The 12950-nt window shown below is 33.0% G+C and overlaps 1 pseudogene; it reads left to right on the forward strand.

Annotated features, from left to right (window-relative positions):
* Positions 1-6618: 6618 nt before the first annotated feature.
* Positions 6619-8487, forward strand: LOC147386947 (zeatin O-glucosyltransferase-like; annotated as a pseudogene).
* Positions 8488-12950: the final 4463 nt, after the last annotated feature.

The following is a 12950-nucleotide window of genomic DNA, read 5'->3' on the forward strand; positions in this document are numbered from 1 at the left end:
AATGTTCAGCACCCTAAGTTTTACCACACACTTTAACAAACGTTTTTTGTCCTACATGGGTTAGAAGTTTTGGAATGGGCTGATTTTTGGTGAGGATGATCTCTATGATTAGAATATCATCCTCCCCAAAAATCAGCCCATTCCGAAATGTTTAGCTCCATGTTTACATGTTGAAAAATCGTGAACCGTCCATTTTTTGTAAATCATTTTTGATGGGGTTAGAAGTTTTGGAATGAGCTGATTTTTGGTGAGGATGATCTCCTCACCATAGAGATCATCCTCACCAAAAATCAGCCCATTCCAAAATTTCTAACTCATGTAAGACAAAACACATTTGTTAAAGTGTGTGGTAAAACTTAGGGTGCTAAAGGGGACCCATATATATATATAGGGTCCCTTTCAGCAACAAACATTTTGACAAACATTTTGGCAAAACATTTTTCAAAACATGGGTTAGAGGTTTTGGAATGGGCTGATTTTTGGTGAGGATGATCTCTACGGTGAGGAGATCATCCTCATAAAAAATCAGCCCATTCCAAAACTTCTAGCCCCATGTTAACAGGTTGAAAAATCGTGGACCGTCCATTTTTTGTAAACCATTTTTGATGGGTTAGAAGTTTTGGAATGGGCTGATTTTTGGTGATGATGATCTATTCCCTGTAGAGATCATCCTCACCAAAAATCAGCCCATTCCAAAACCTGTAACCCATATTTTCAAAAATGTTTTGCCAAAATGTTTGTCAAAATGTTTGTTGCTGAACATTTCCCATATATATATATATATATATATATAGGGAAATGTTCAGCACCCTAAGTTTTACCACACACTTTAACAAACGTTTTTTGTCTTACATGGGTTAGAAGTTTTGGAATGGGCTGATTTTTGGTGAGGATGATCTCTATGATTAGAAGATCATCCTCCCCAAAAATCAGCCCATTCCGAAATGTTTAGCCCCATGTTTACACGTTGAAAAATCGTGGACCGTCCATTTTTTGTAAATCAATTTTGATGGGGTTAGAAGTTTTGGAATGAGCTGATTTTTGGGGAGGATGATCTCCCCACCATAGAGATCATCCTCACCAAAAATCAGCTCATTCCGAAACTTCTAACCCATGTAAGACAAAACGCGTTTGTTAAATTGTGTGGTAAAACTAAGGGTGGCGAACGGGACCCATATATATATATATAGGGTAGCGTTCAATGGAAAACTTTTTAGCAAACTTTTTGGCAAAACATTTTTCAAAACATGAGTTAGAGATTTTTGAATGGGCTGATTTTTGGTGAAGATGATCTCTACGGTGAGGAGATCATCCTCACCAAAAATCAGCCCATTCCAAAACTTCTAACCCATGTTTACAAGCTGAAAAATCGTGGACCGTCCATTTTTTGTAAACTATTTTTGATGGGGTTAGAAGTTTTGGAATGGGCTGATTTTTGGTGATGATGATCTCCTCACCATAGAGATCATCCTCACCAAAAATCAGCCCATTCCAAATCCTCTAACTCATGTTTTGAAAAATGTTTTGCCAAAAAGTTTGCTAAAAAGTTAGCCATTGAACGCCCCCCATATATATATATATATATATATATATATATATATAGGGGGACGTTCAATGGCAAACTTTTTGGCAAAACATGAGTTAGAAGTTTTGAAATGGGCTGATTTTTGGTGAGGATGATCTCTACAGTGAGGAGATCATCCTCACCAAAACTCAGCTCATTCCAAAACTTCTAACCCCATCAAAAATAGTTTACAAAAAATGGACGGTCCACGATTTTTCAACTGGTAAACATGGGTTAGAAGTTTTGGAATGGGCTGATTTTTGGTGAGGATGATCTCCTCACCGTAGAGATCCTCCTCACCAAAAATCAGCCCATTCCAAAACCTCTAACCCATGTTTTGAAAAATGTTTTGCCAAAAAGTTTGCTAAAAAGTTTGCCCTTGAACGCTACCCATATATATATATATATATATATAAGATTTAATAACTACTAAAATATGGATGCTAGATGTGAATATCAAAAAATGATGAATTGAAATAAACCATAAAAAATAATCACATCAAGTTCTTGTATAGGGTTAGTGGGCCAAGAGAGTATTGTACATTTTAACATTACTAATTAAAACAACAAATTTGCGTGTGGGTATTGAATATAATCCTTTCATTTTTCTTGAATTTGTATTGTATGCATCTAGAGTACACCCTCCAAACCTAAAAAAACATCATGTTATCGAGAATCTATATCAATTAATGTCCTAAAATATTCATGTGTTGAGGTTTGAGAGGCGAGTTTCAACTCTCTATGTGGTGTATACCTTTTACAACTGATTTTTAAGAAAAAAACACTTTCCTTAGTTAGCAAGGAAAGTTTTCTAATTGCACCACCTTGTCGTATCCAAAAACATGATTGAATGCCGCAGGGATATAGACCATGCACCAAAACTTTCAAACAAAATATTTAAAGAAAATTATTTTTCACTGTTACATTTTAATTTAAAATTGAAAGCACTTTCCTTAATAAGTTAGAAAATTGTTAGCAAGAAAAATTTCCTGACCGCATTACCTTATGACATCCAAAAACATGATCCAATGCCATGAAGATATAGATGACAAAATTCTGAGAACTTTGAATTTTATTATTATTTTATTTTCACGAATTTTGTTAAACTGTAGCCTAAGGGTACATGTTAAGATGCATTAAATGCACCTTCAAAAAAAATTTCCTGCCAAAATGCCTTTAAAAAAAATTCATACAAAAAATACCTCAATTGCTTATTCCTTCGTTTGTTGTTCTGTCTTCACCGTACTTCCTTTTTGTATGGGACACCCTTGGTAAACCCGTTGATTGAGGAACTCAGCAAGTGTAGATGCACGTGTAGCACACCCCCCCAAACCCACACAATTTTTTTTTTATTATATAAAATCTTGAAATTAGAAAAAAAAAAAAAAAAAAAAATCCTTTTTACAGATGTAAGGGCTAAGCTACATGTGGATGGTTATGTGTCCCCAACACAATATTTTTTTTGTAAGGAAATGTTTTCTTTATTGACTTGGTAAGGTTTAAAATCTTACTTAGGGTCGTTGAATACAGATGGAATTACCAAATTGGCAATCCAACACCGCAGCCCTCTAGATTTCATGAATAAATTTAGTTCTAAAAAAAAAAAAAATCAAAATTATTTTTTTTTGGGGACTTGATCAAAGGTTTTGAAAATGAACGACTCCTTTACTCCCAAATTTAAAATTAAATTTTAACTATGAAAAAAAAACCTTTTTTAGAATTTTTTTTTTTTTTAAGTTCATAGAATTGTTTCCTCTACATCCCAGTGGCATTGGATCATGTTTTAGGATGTCACAAGATGAACTCAACAACATAGTAAGACTAGACTTACTCTTTTATATATAAGGGTAAGAAAAACTATTTCACAGTTTCACTAACATGTTGTAACTTATACCTTTCAATAAATCGTGATTTTAAAATTTATCGATACGAATCAATTTTATCCAACAATTTTGGGATTTAAAAAAAAAAGAGAGAGATTATTTTGGCCAAAATGACACGAGCAATTGGTAGGGTTTGTACTAAGTTTGTCTTCTCCACTTCTTTGGTAAGAGAGTTTGAGTTTTAAGAAGCCAATAAATCATAGTTTCTCATTTTTTTGTAAGAAAGATTGATTTTTCTTCTAATTCCACTTATATTTTTAATAAAATAAAAAATCGTTTTTCTAAATTCCACTTACTATTTATAATATATATTTTTTTAAATTTCATCGTCACACTATTAGTTCACCCCTGCAAGTAAAAATCTTTGGGTCCGGCCCTGACATAATGCATCTTAAGGTGTGCACTTAGGGCACATCTAAATAAAATCTGTGTAGGACACTGCGCTTAAATTGTAGTGCATAGAAAATCGTAGATTTTTTACTTGTATATTGAAGAAATAAACCTATGGTAATTTGTGCAATGTCACATCAACACAGTGTCTAACGAAGTCGATATAGAGTTATTCTTTAAAATTTGGGAGTTGCATGGCCATCCATTTTCAATACCTTGGGTCAAACTCAAATGTGGGAGTTGCATGGCCATCCATTTTCAACACCTTGGATCAAACTCAGAGTTGCATGGCCATCCATTCTTAACACCTTGGATCAAACTCAAATATAATTTGTTTTTTTTGTCTTTTGTAATTTTTAATTTGAGCTTTTTCATGAATTAGGCCTTGTTCGTTTGAGCTTTAAGAGCTAGATTATTTTACTTTTAAGCAAAAAAATCTAAATTAATAATATTCGTTTGGAATTTTTTTATTCTTACGGATTTCAATTGAAGTCCAAAAGTAGTTCTTAAAAGAAGTTGTCTAAGAAGGGCTTTTTCAAATGGTTTTTGTGAGAAACCAAAAACGTAAAACCGCTTGAGTGTAGTTACTAAAATACCCTTCATCTTTAATTAAATTTTCAACCAAACTTAACTTTCAAAAATGAAATAAGATTACTAAAATACCCTTCATCATTATCAAAATACCCTTTATCTTCCAAAATACCCTTCATTTTTATCAAAAATACTCTTCATCTTTAATCAAATTTTCAACCAAACTTAACCTAAAGAAAATAGATTACTAAAGTACCCTTCATCTTCTAAAATACATTTCATCTTTACCAAAATGCCCTTCATCTTCCAAAATACTCTTCATCTTTAATCAAATTATCAAAATACCCTTCATCTTTTAAAATATCTTTCATTTTTACCAAAATACCATTCATTTTTAATCAAATTTTCAATCAAACGTAACCTTAAAAAATAAAAAGAAATTACCAAATACCCTTCATCTTCCAAAATTCTCTTTATCTTTACCAAAATACCCTTCGTCTTTAATCAAATTTCCAACCAAACCTAACCTTAAAAAATAAAAGAAGATTACCAAAATACCTATCTTTACTACCAAGACTAAAAGCAATTCATCATCATTACTTTATTATCAAAACACACCCTTCATCTTTATGTGGATATTGGATTATGTATTATACAGATTTTTTTTTTATCAAAAAAATTTTATATGTTCATTTTTAATAGGAGATGCTGCTAAAATTTCAATAGAATTATAAAATATATAAATTTATTTAAATTGAAAATAATTATTTTTATAATTTTTAATATAAATTTGTTATATTTATATAGCAGAAACTTATAGCCTGAAAAGTCACATCCAACAAAAGCTTGATCTTTACAGAAGCACATAAGTTAGAAATTGATGTTCGTTTGATAATTTTTTATTACTAGATTCTGACAAGATGACCAGAATACCCCTAATATTGATAATGCATCCAAATTGCACCAAAAATGAGTAGAATATCTTAATAAATATGTAATTACACTATATATATTAAAAAATTATAAAAATAATTATTTTCAATTTAAATAAAATTATAAATTTTATAATTCTATTGTAATTTTGGCATCATCTCCTCTTAAAAATGAACATATGATAAAGAAAATACCTGTATAATACACAATCTAACATCCACATAAAATGAAGAGTATTTTGATAAAGATTAAGGGTATTTTGATATATTTTTTAATTTTTTAAGGTTAATTTTGGTTGACAATTTAATTAAAAATGAAGGGTATTTTGAAAAATGAAGGATATTTTGATAAAGATGAAAGGTATTTTGATAATTCTTTTTTATTTTTTAAGGTTAAGTATAGTTGAAAATTTGATTAAAAATGAAGGATATTTTGGTAAAGATGAAGGACATTTTAGAAGAAGAAGGGTATCTTGATAATTGGTAAAGATGAAAAATATTTTAGAAGATGAAGGGTATTTTGGTAATTGATCAAGATGAAGGGTATTTTGAAAGATGAATGATATTTTGATAAAGATGAATGGAATTTTGGTAATTCCTTTTTATAATTTAAGGTTAAGTTTGGTTGGAAATTTGATTAAAGATGAAGGTCATTTTGATAAAAATGAATGGTTTTTTGAAATATGAAGGGTATTTTGGTAAAGATGAAAGGTATTTTAGTAATCTCATTTTATTTTTTTAAGGTTAAATTTGATTGAAAATTTGATTAAAGATAAAGGTTATTTTGATAACTACACTTGAGTCGTTTTACGTTTTTGGCTTCCTGCAAAAGCCATTTGAAGAAGTCCCTCTTGAGAGACTTCTTTTAGGAGTTACTTTTGAGCTTCAATTGAAATCTCTAAGAGTCAAAAAAGTCAAAACAATCATTATTTATCTAATTTTTTTTGTTTAAAAGTTCTTGAAACTCAAACGAACAGGGCCTAAAAGTCTATGGTGTAAGATTGTTAATGGGGCAATCCATGTGGGCCCAACGGCCCATAGATTTGAAATCTTACTAAATCTGCTAGCCTGGCTGTTTTTGATGCTACATAATGTGCAGTCAAACTAAACAAAGGTGGTCTTTTGCTTTTGTTGTTGCTGTTGTTGGTTTTTTTTTTTTAACTAAATTTTATAATTTATATTGTCTGGTCCTCTTTTCTCATTCCATAGATTCCAGCTATATGACGATGTTGATGATGAAAATGAATTGGTGGGCACACCTCCCTTGACCAGTTCGGGTCCTATGTTGGACTGTACAAACCCATCAACAAAGCAAAGGAGTTTATAAAAGCCAAACAAACACACACACAGAGAAGAAGATCAAAATGAAAGAATTAACGAATCAAGATCATGGTGTGGTGGTGGTGATAGTTCCCCTTCCAGCACAAGGCCACCTCAACCAGCTACTACATTTATCGCGACTCATATCTTCCTACGGTGTCCCTGTACATTATATCGGCTCAGCGTCTCACAATCGTCAAGCGAAGAGCCGTGTGCATGGCTGGGACCCTTGCACCATACCAAACATCCACTTCCATGACTACCATCTTCCACCATTCCCCACTCCTCCTCCTGATCCTAATGCCTCCAACAAGTTCCCTTCCCACCTAGTCCCCATCTTCAATGCTTCCCTTAATCTCCGCGAACCTCTTTCCATTCTCCTCAAAACCTTCCCTCCTACGATTCGACGAATTGTTGTTCTACATGATTCCCTCATGTCATTTGCTGCTGAAGAAGCCTCTTTCCACCCTAACACGGAAGCTTATTCCTTCGGTTGTTGCTCTGCCTTCGCCATACTCCAGTTTGCATGGGAATCCCTAGGAAAGCCAGCTGATGGTGGAAACTTAATTCCACCTGATTTGCCTCTTTTGAAAGGTTTTGGGACTTTGCCGCTCGCAACCAAGAGTGGAGCAAGTTTGATGTCGGCAATATCTATAACACATGTGAAGAAATAGATGGGAGGTTCATCAATTACATGACTCAACATCCAGTGCTTGGAAAAACTAGAAAATGGGCTGTTGGGCCACTCAATCCAGTAGCATTTTCTGATGCAGCAGCTGGACCGCGACACAACTGCCTTGAATGGCTAGACAAGCAACTTCCGATTTCGGTTATCTATGTTTCTTTTGGGACCATGACTTCGATATCGGATGAGCAGATCAATGAAATTGCAATTGGATTAGAACGTAGTAAGCAAAAGTTTATTTGGGTGTTGAGGGATGCCGACCGAGGTGACATTTATAAGGGAGAAGAACAAGTTAGAAAAATTCAATTACCAGATGGTTATGAGGAGAGGGTAAAGGGATTGGGGTTGATAGAAAGGGATTGGGCACCACAGCTTGAGATCCTGGCTCACTCTTCAACTGCCGGGTTTGTGAGCCATTGTGGGTGGAACTCGTGCATGGAAAGCCTAAGCATGGGTGTGCCGATAGCCGCTTGGCCCATGCACTCTGACCAACCTTCGAATACTATGTTGGTGACCGAGGTGCTAAGAGTAGGGCTTGTTGTTCGAGAGTGGGCATGTCGAGAAGAGGTAGTGTCTTCCATTGCTGTTGAAAGTGCAGTTAGAAAATTGATGGTGTCGGAAGAGGGGAAGGAGATGAGGAAGAGAGCCCAGGAACTGGGTGTAGCTGTTCGACAGGCAGTGTCAAATAGTGGGAGCTCTACAACTCAGTTGGATTCCTTCATCACCCACATCTGTAGATAGGAAATTCTACCACCCAAAAAATAAACTACTTCCATCAACAAAGATATCCAGATTGAGTTTGAAAGGACAGGATTGTGAGATAATAACTCTTACAGATGGGCTTTGAGATGTTTGGGAGCTGATTTGTGGATGGAAGATATCTACAAATAAACGAGAAAAATCAATTCTATATATCTTGATCAAGTCCAAGGCCATACTATCAGCATTCATGAATAATTTGGAGGGGAGAAATGTGAATTATTGAAATTGCATGAGTACAATATTAATTTTGCTTTGTAGAGTAATTTATATATAGTGATTGGTGTTCTCCTGCAGCCTTGTTTTATTAATCTTGTATTTTGGATAGCTTGCTCTTCCCTTTAATTAGAAGAAAGAAGACCATGTTTCCATAGCCTCATCATAGTGAAGTTTCATTTTCCATGTATTACAATAGTCAATTATAATCTTTGTCTTAATCTCATCTAAACCATCATAAAATCTTATCCAAAGAAGCTGAACATCCTGAAAACTGTCATAATTGATTAGTGGATGAACGGAAAATAACAATTTAGTAGATATGGTTTTTTTTTTTCTTAGAGGAGGTCTAGAGTCTTCAAAATCAACCAAGAAAATTTGCATAGCTCGATCAACTTTGGAATCAAAGTTTATAGCTTCAAATAAAGTTGGAGAGGAAGCAAAATGGCCTAGGTATTTTAATGGACATACCACTATGGTCACAGCTGGTACAGGACCAGATCCTCTGTGGTACTCCTTTCCGGTAGTTCCCAAATCCTCTTATTTTGTGAGGATAGATCAGATTTGAAAAAAACATAACCAAATTTTTTTTTTCAAAACCATGATCAAAGGTTTTGAAAATCAACAGTCACTAAACTCTTAAATCTACATGGCATAGATTTAGTGTTGTGTTGAGGTGTCCCATATATTAAACGCCTAAGACTAATACAGGTAACTTTAGGAAAGAAATACTACAGAGGATCTGCTTCCAACTGGTAGATGTTGCTCTATACATTATAATAGGAAAGTTTACATATTAAAAGCCATAATAGTTCTTATAATGAGAGATCTAGAGATATTTTAATAGACAACACTATGTAACAATTGTTACGATATGGAACTTTTATTGACTTTGTGAAATCAAAAGAGAATTTGGCATATCCCCTAAGAAAAGATTTGAAGTCGATAGAAAACTTATCATGCCTTGAATTTCGGAAGCTCATAACTTGGTCCCTAATGTAAGACTCTCCTCGTGATCCAAAATCTTGAGTCGTGGGGAAAAAATGCGGAAAATATTTGAATTATCGTAGAGATCATCCTCACAAAAAATATTATATTAGGGACACATCACCATCCACATGTAGCTCAGCCCTTACATCTGTAAAAAGTTTTTTTTTTAATCTCAAGATTTTATATACAAAAATATTTTGTGGGCCCCCCCCCCCCCCCCCCCCCCCTTGTTTTTTTTTTTTTTCCATATGTAGTTCCACCCCTGCATTATGTACACCTTAGAATTAAGCATTTGAGTTTCCAAGGGCATCCCATTCGGAGACAGAGCAACAAACGAAGGAATAAGCACTTGAGGATATTTTTTGTAAGAAATTTTTTTTTAGTGCATTTTTGGAACATGTGCCTATTAGAGAATAAGATGCATTGTATTAAAATGCATGAGATACGTTGTATCATTGTTAGTGTATCTTACACAAATGGAAGGTTGTGATGAAGGATATTCTAGAATATATATTGATATTTAGAATATATCAATTAGGATATTCTAGAATATTTATATTAGGTAGTTTTCATATATCTTGGTTGATGTAATGCTTATAAATACCCTATTGGGACTTTTGTAATATTCATCCAAGAATTATCAATAAAATTCAATATTTTCTACATGGTATCAGAGCTCAAGCTCCACTGAGCACATTGATCTTGGTGCGCCGTTCTTCGGTGATGGCGCCACCGCCATCGCCGAACCTTAATCATTTTGTTATGTTATTAGTATTTTTTTCAATAAAAATACTGTCTTTCTCTATATTTCGGATCTAGATATCTTTTATTCTCTTCTTTTCTATTATTCTAGGTTTTTTGTTTTTCCAATAAAAATCACAACTCCTTCTATATAACTACGAATCTCCCAATTTCACACATTCATGTTATATGATCTTTTTTTTTTTCCTATATAAAATCTCTCTAACGAGAGTTTTTTCATTTAAATGGCACAATCCTACTTTTTCTGCTTCTGGGAGAGATCATGATAGATTTGGTCTAATAAGCCACCGGCTCCGACGGACTCAAAAAGAGCGGGATGCATTGCATTAAAATGCATGAGATACGTTGTATCATTGTTAGTGTATCTTACACAAATGGAAAGTTGTGATGAAGGATATTCTAGAATATATATTGATATTTAGAATATATCAATTAGGATATTCTAGAATATTTTTCATCATAACCTTCCATTTGTGTAAGATACACTAACAATGATACAACGTATCTCATGCATTTTAATGCAATGCATCTTATTCTCTAATAGTGCCCTTAGGGTACATTTTAACAAAATTTGTGAAATATAACTTTTTTTTCTATTTAATTTTTTTTTTCAAAGTTCTTAGAATGTTGTCATCTATATCCCCATGGCATTGGATTATGTTTTTGGATGTCATAAGGTGACGTGGTTTGGAGATTTTCCTTGCTAACAATTTCTTGACTAACTTATTAAGGAAAGTGTTTTTCAATTTAAAATTAAAATCCAATGGTGAAAACTAATTTTTCTTTAAATATTTTGTTTTAAAAGTTTTGGTGCTCTATATCCCTGTGGCATTTGATCATGTTTTTTGATACGATAAGGTGGTGCAGTTAGAAAACTTTCCTTGCTAACTAGGGAAAGTTTTTATTTTTATTTTTTTGGCTTAAAAATAAGTTGTTAGTGGTATACACCCATAGAGAGTGGAAACTCGCCTCTCAAACCTCCAAAAAACCATGTACTCAAGACTTGAGAAAAGCGTAAATGAACATTTTAGGACATTAATTGATATAGATTCTTGATTACGTGATCTTTTTAGGTTTGGAGGGTTGTCTCTCGATGCATACAATACAAATTAACAGAAAATAAAAGAATTATATTCAATACCCACACGCAAATTTGTTGTTTTAATTAGTAATGTTAAAATGTAGAATACTCTCTTGGCCCGCTAACCCTATACAGGATGTTGATGTGATTATTTTTTGATATTTACATCTAGCGTTCATATTTTAGTATTTATCAAACATTTTTTTTTTATAGTATATATATGGGTGCCCTTAAAAAGAGCCAAATATTTTTTTAATGTGAGGAGATCATCCACACAAAAATCAGTTCGTTCCTAAACTTCTAACCCCATCAAAAGTGGTTAACAAAATGTGGATGGTCCACAATTCTTCAACTTGTAAAATAGGGTTAGAAGTTTCAGAATGAGCTGATTTTTTGGGAGAAGGATCTCTTCACCATAGATATCATTCTTGCAAAAAATCAGCCCATGCCGAATCTTTTAACTCCTATTTTAAAAAATGTTTGGCTCTTGTTAGGGCCTCCGAACGCTTCCATCTATGAATATATATATACAAAATATAAAGCAAAACAAAAAAATTTAATAAATACTAAAATATGGACGCTAGAATCATATGATGCCTACACTTGCTAAGGTAATTTTGTCTTTGTTAGAACCATGTAAAGTGTGTTACTAACCCAATAACAAAAGTTTCATTAGGGGATTAGAATAGGTTATCATGAGACAAAAGATCTTTTGAATCTTTTTATTTTATTTTTTTGGATATGAGTTTTTCCATGAAATCCTTTTGTGGTGTTGGATTGTCAATCAAGCAATCTATTTGAGCTCAACTTCCCTCAGTAAGATTTGAAAATCCAACTAAATTAGGAACGTGTTTTTTTTTTTTTTTTCATAGATTAATATGTAAAGGAAGATGGAGACAAAAACAGTCCCCAAGAAACCTTGTGTAATTTCTTAAATTAACACTTTAGTATGTTAAGGTTATTTTGTGATAATAATTATGACGGAAATTTGGAAAAATCCTTCAAAGACTAACGTTTCAACTGTGGGTCTTGAGTGATACATACTTAATTTATGGCTGGAGACCTTTTGGTATCTTTCTTCACAAGTATGACCTTAAGGTTTTGTTTGGATTGAGAGAAGTGGAGAGAAGAGAAACTCATTAAGAGAAGAGAAGTCTCCATCACATTTGGATTGACAAGAGAGAATTTGGGACAATTTTATAATTTTAAAATATCTTAAAAGAGATCTAGGGATAGAGTTGGAGTGATAATACATTTTAAAAAGATTTCTCTCCATTTCTCTCCACTTATAGAGAGAAAGAAAACTCATATTTTTTTTCTCTCTCCAATTCTTTTATCTTCTCTTCCACTTAACAATCCAAACAAGGGAAATGGAGAGAAACTCAATTATTTTATCTTCTCTTCTCTCCATTTCTCTCAATCCAAACACAGCATAAGAGTCATTTTCTCTTAAATATTTATTATGTAAATAAAAATAGAGAGCTTTTATTAACATTCACCAACTTATGGGTAGACAGCCATTTGATTTCAAAATGATTGGTTAGTTATAAGTAAAAGTTGTGCAAATAGAATTTCTCTTAACATATGATCTTTACTAAGCATCTTCTAACCCACCTTATTTTATAAAAAAATTATGACTATATGCAATATATATTAATAAATAGTCCATTTCGTAAAATTTTCTTTTCTTAATAATCCCTGGACCTCGTCTCACGTTCATAATCTCTTTGAAATGCCCAAACTGCTCTTTTCTCATCTTCTTCACTTGGTTAGGATTTCCAATGGCAATTACGATCATTTCCGGCAAACTTTGATCATTTTTATGATCTTTGATCAT

The sequence above is a fragment of the Akebia trifoliata genome, chromosome 14 (genome assembly GCF_017979445.1).
Source record: "Akebia trifoliata isolate Shusen 1 chromosome 14, ASM1797944v1, whole genome shotgun sequence".
In the NCBI taxonomy this organism is placed as follows: domain Eukaryota; kingdom Viridiplantae; phylum Streptophyta; class Magnoliopsida; order Ranunculales; family Lardizabalaceae; genus Akebia; species Akebia trifoliata.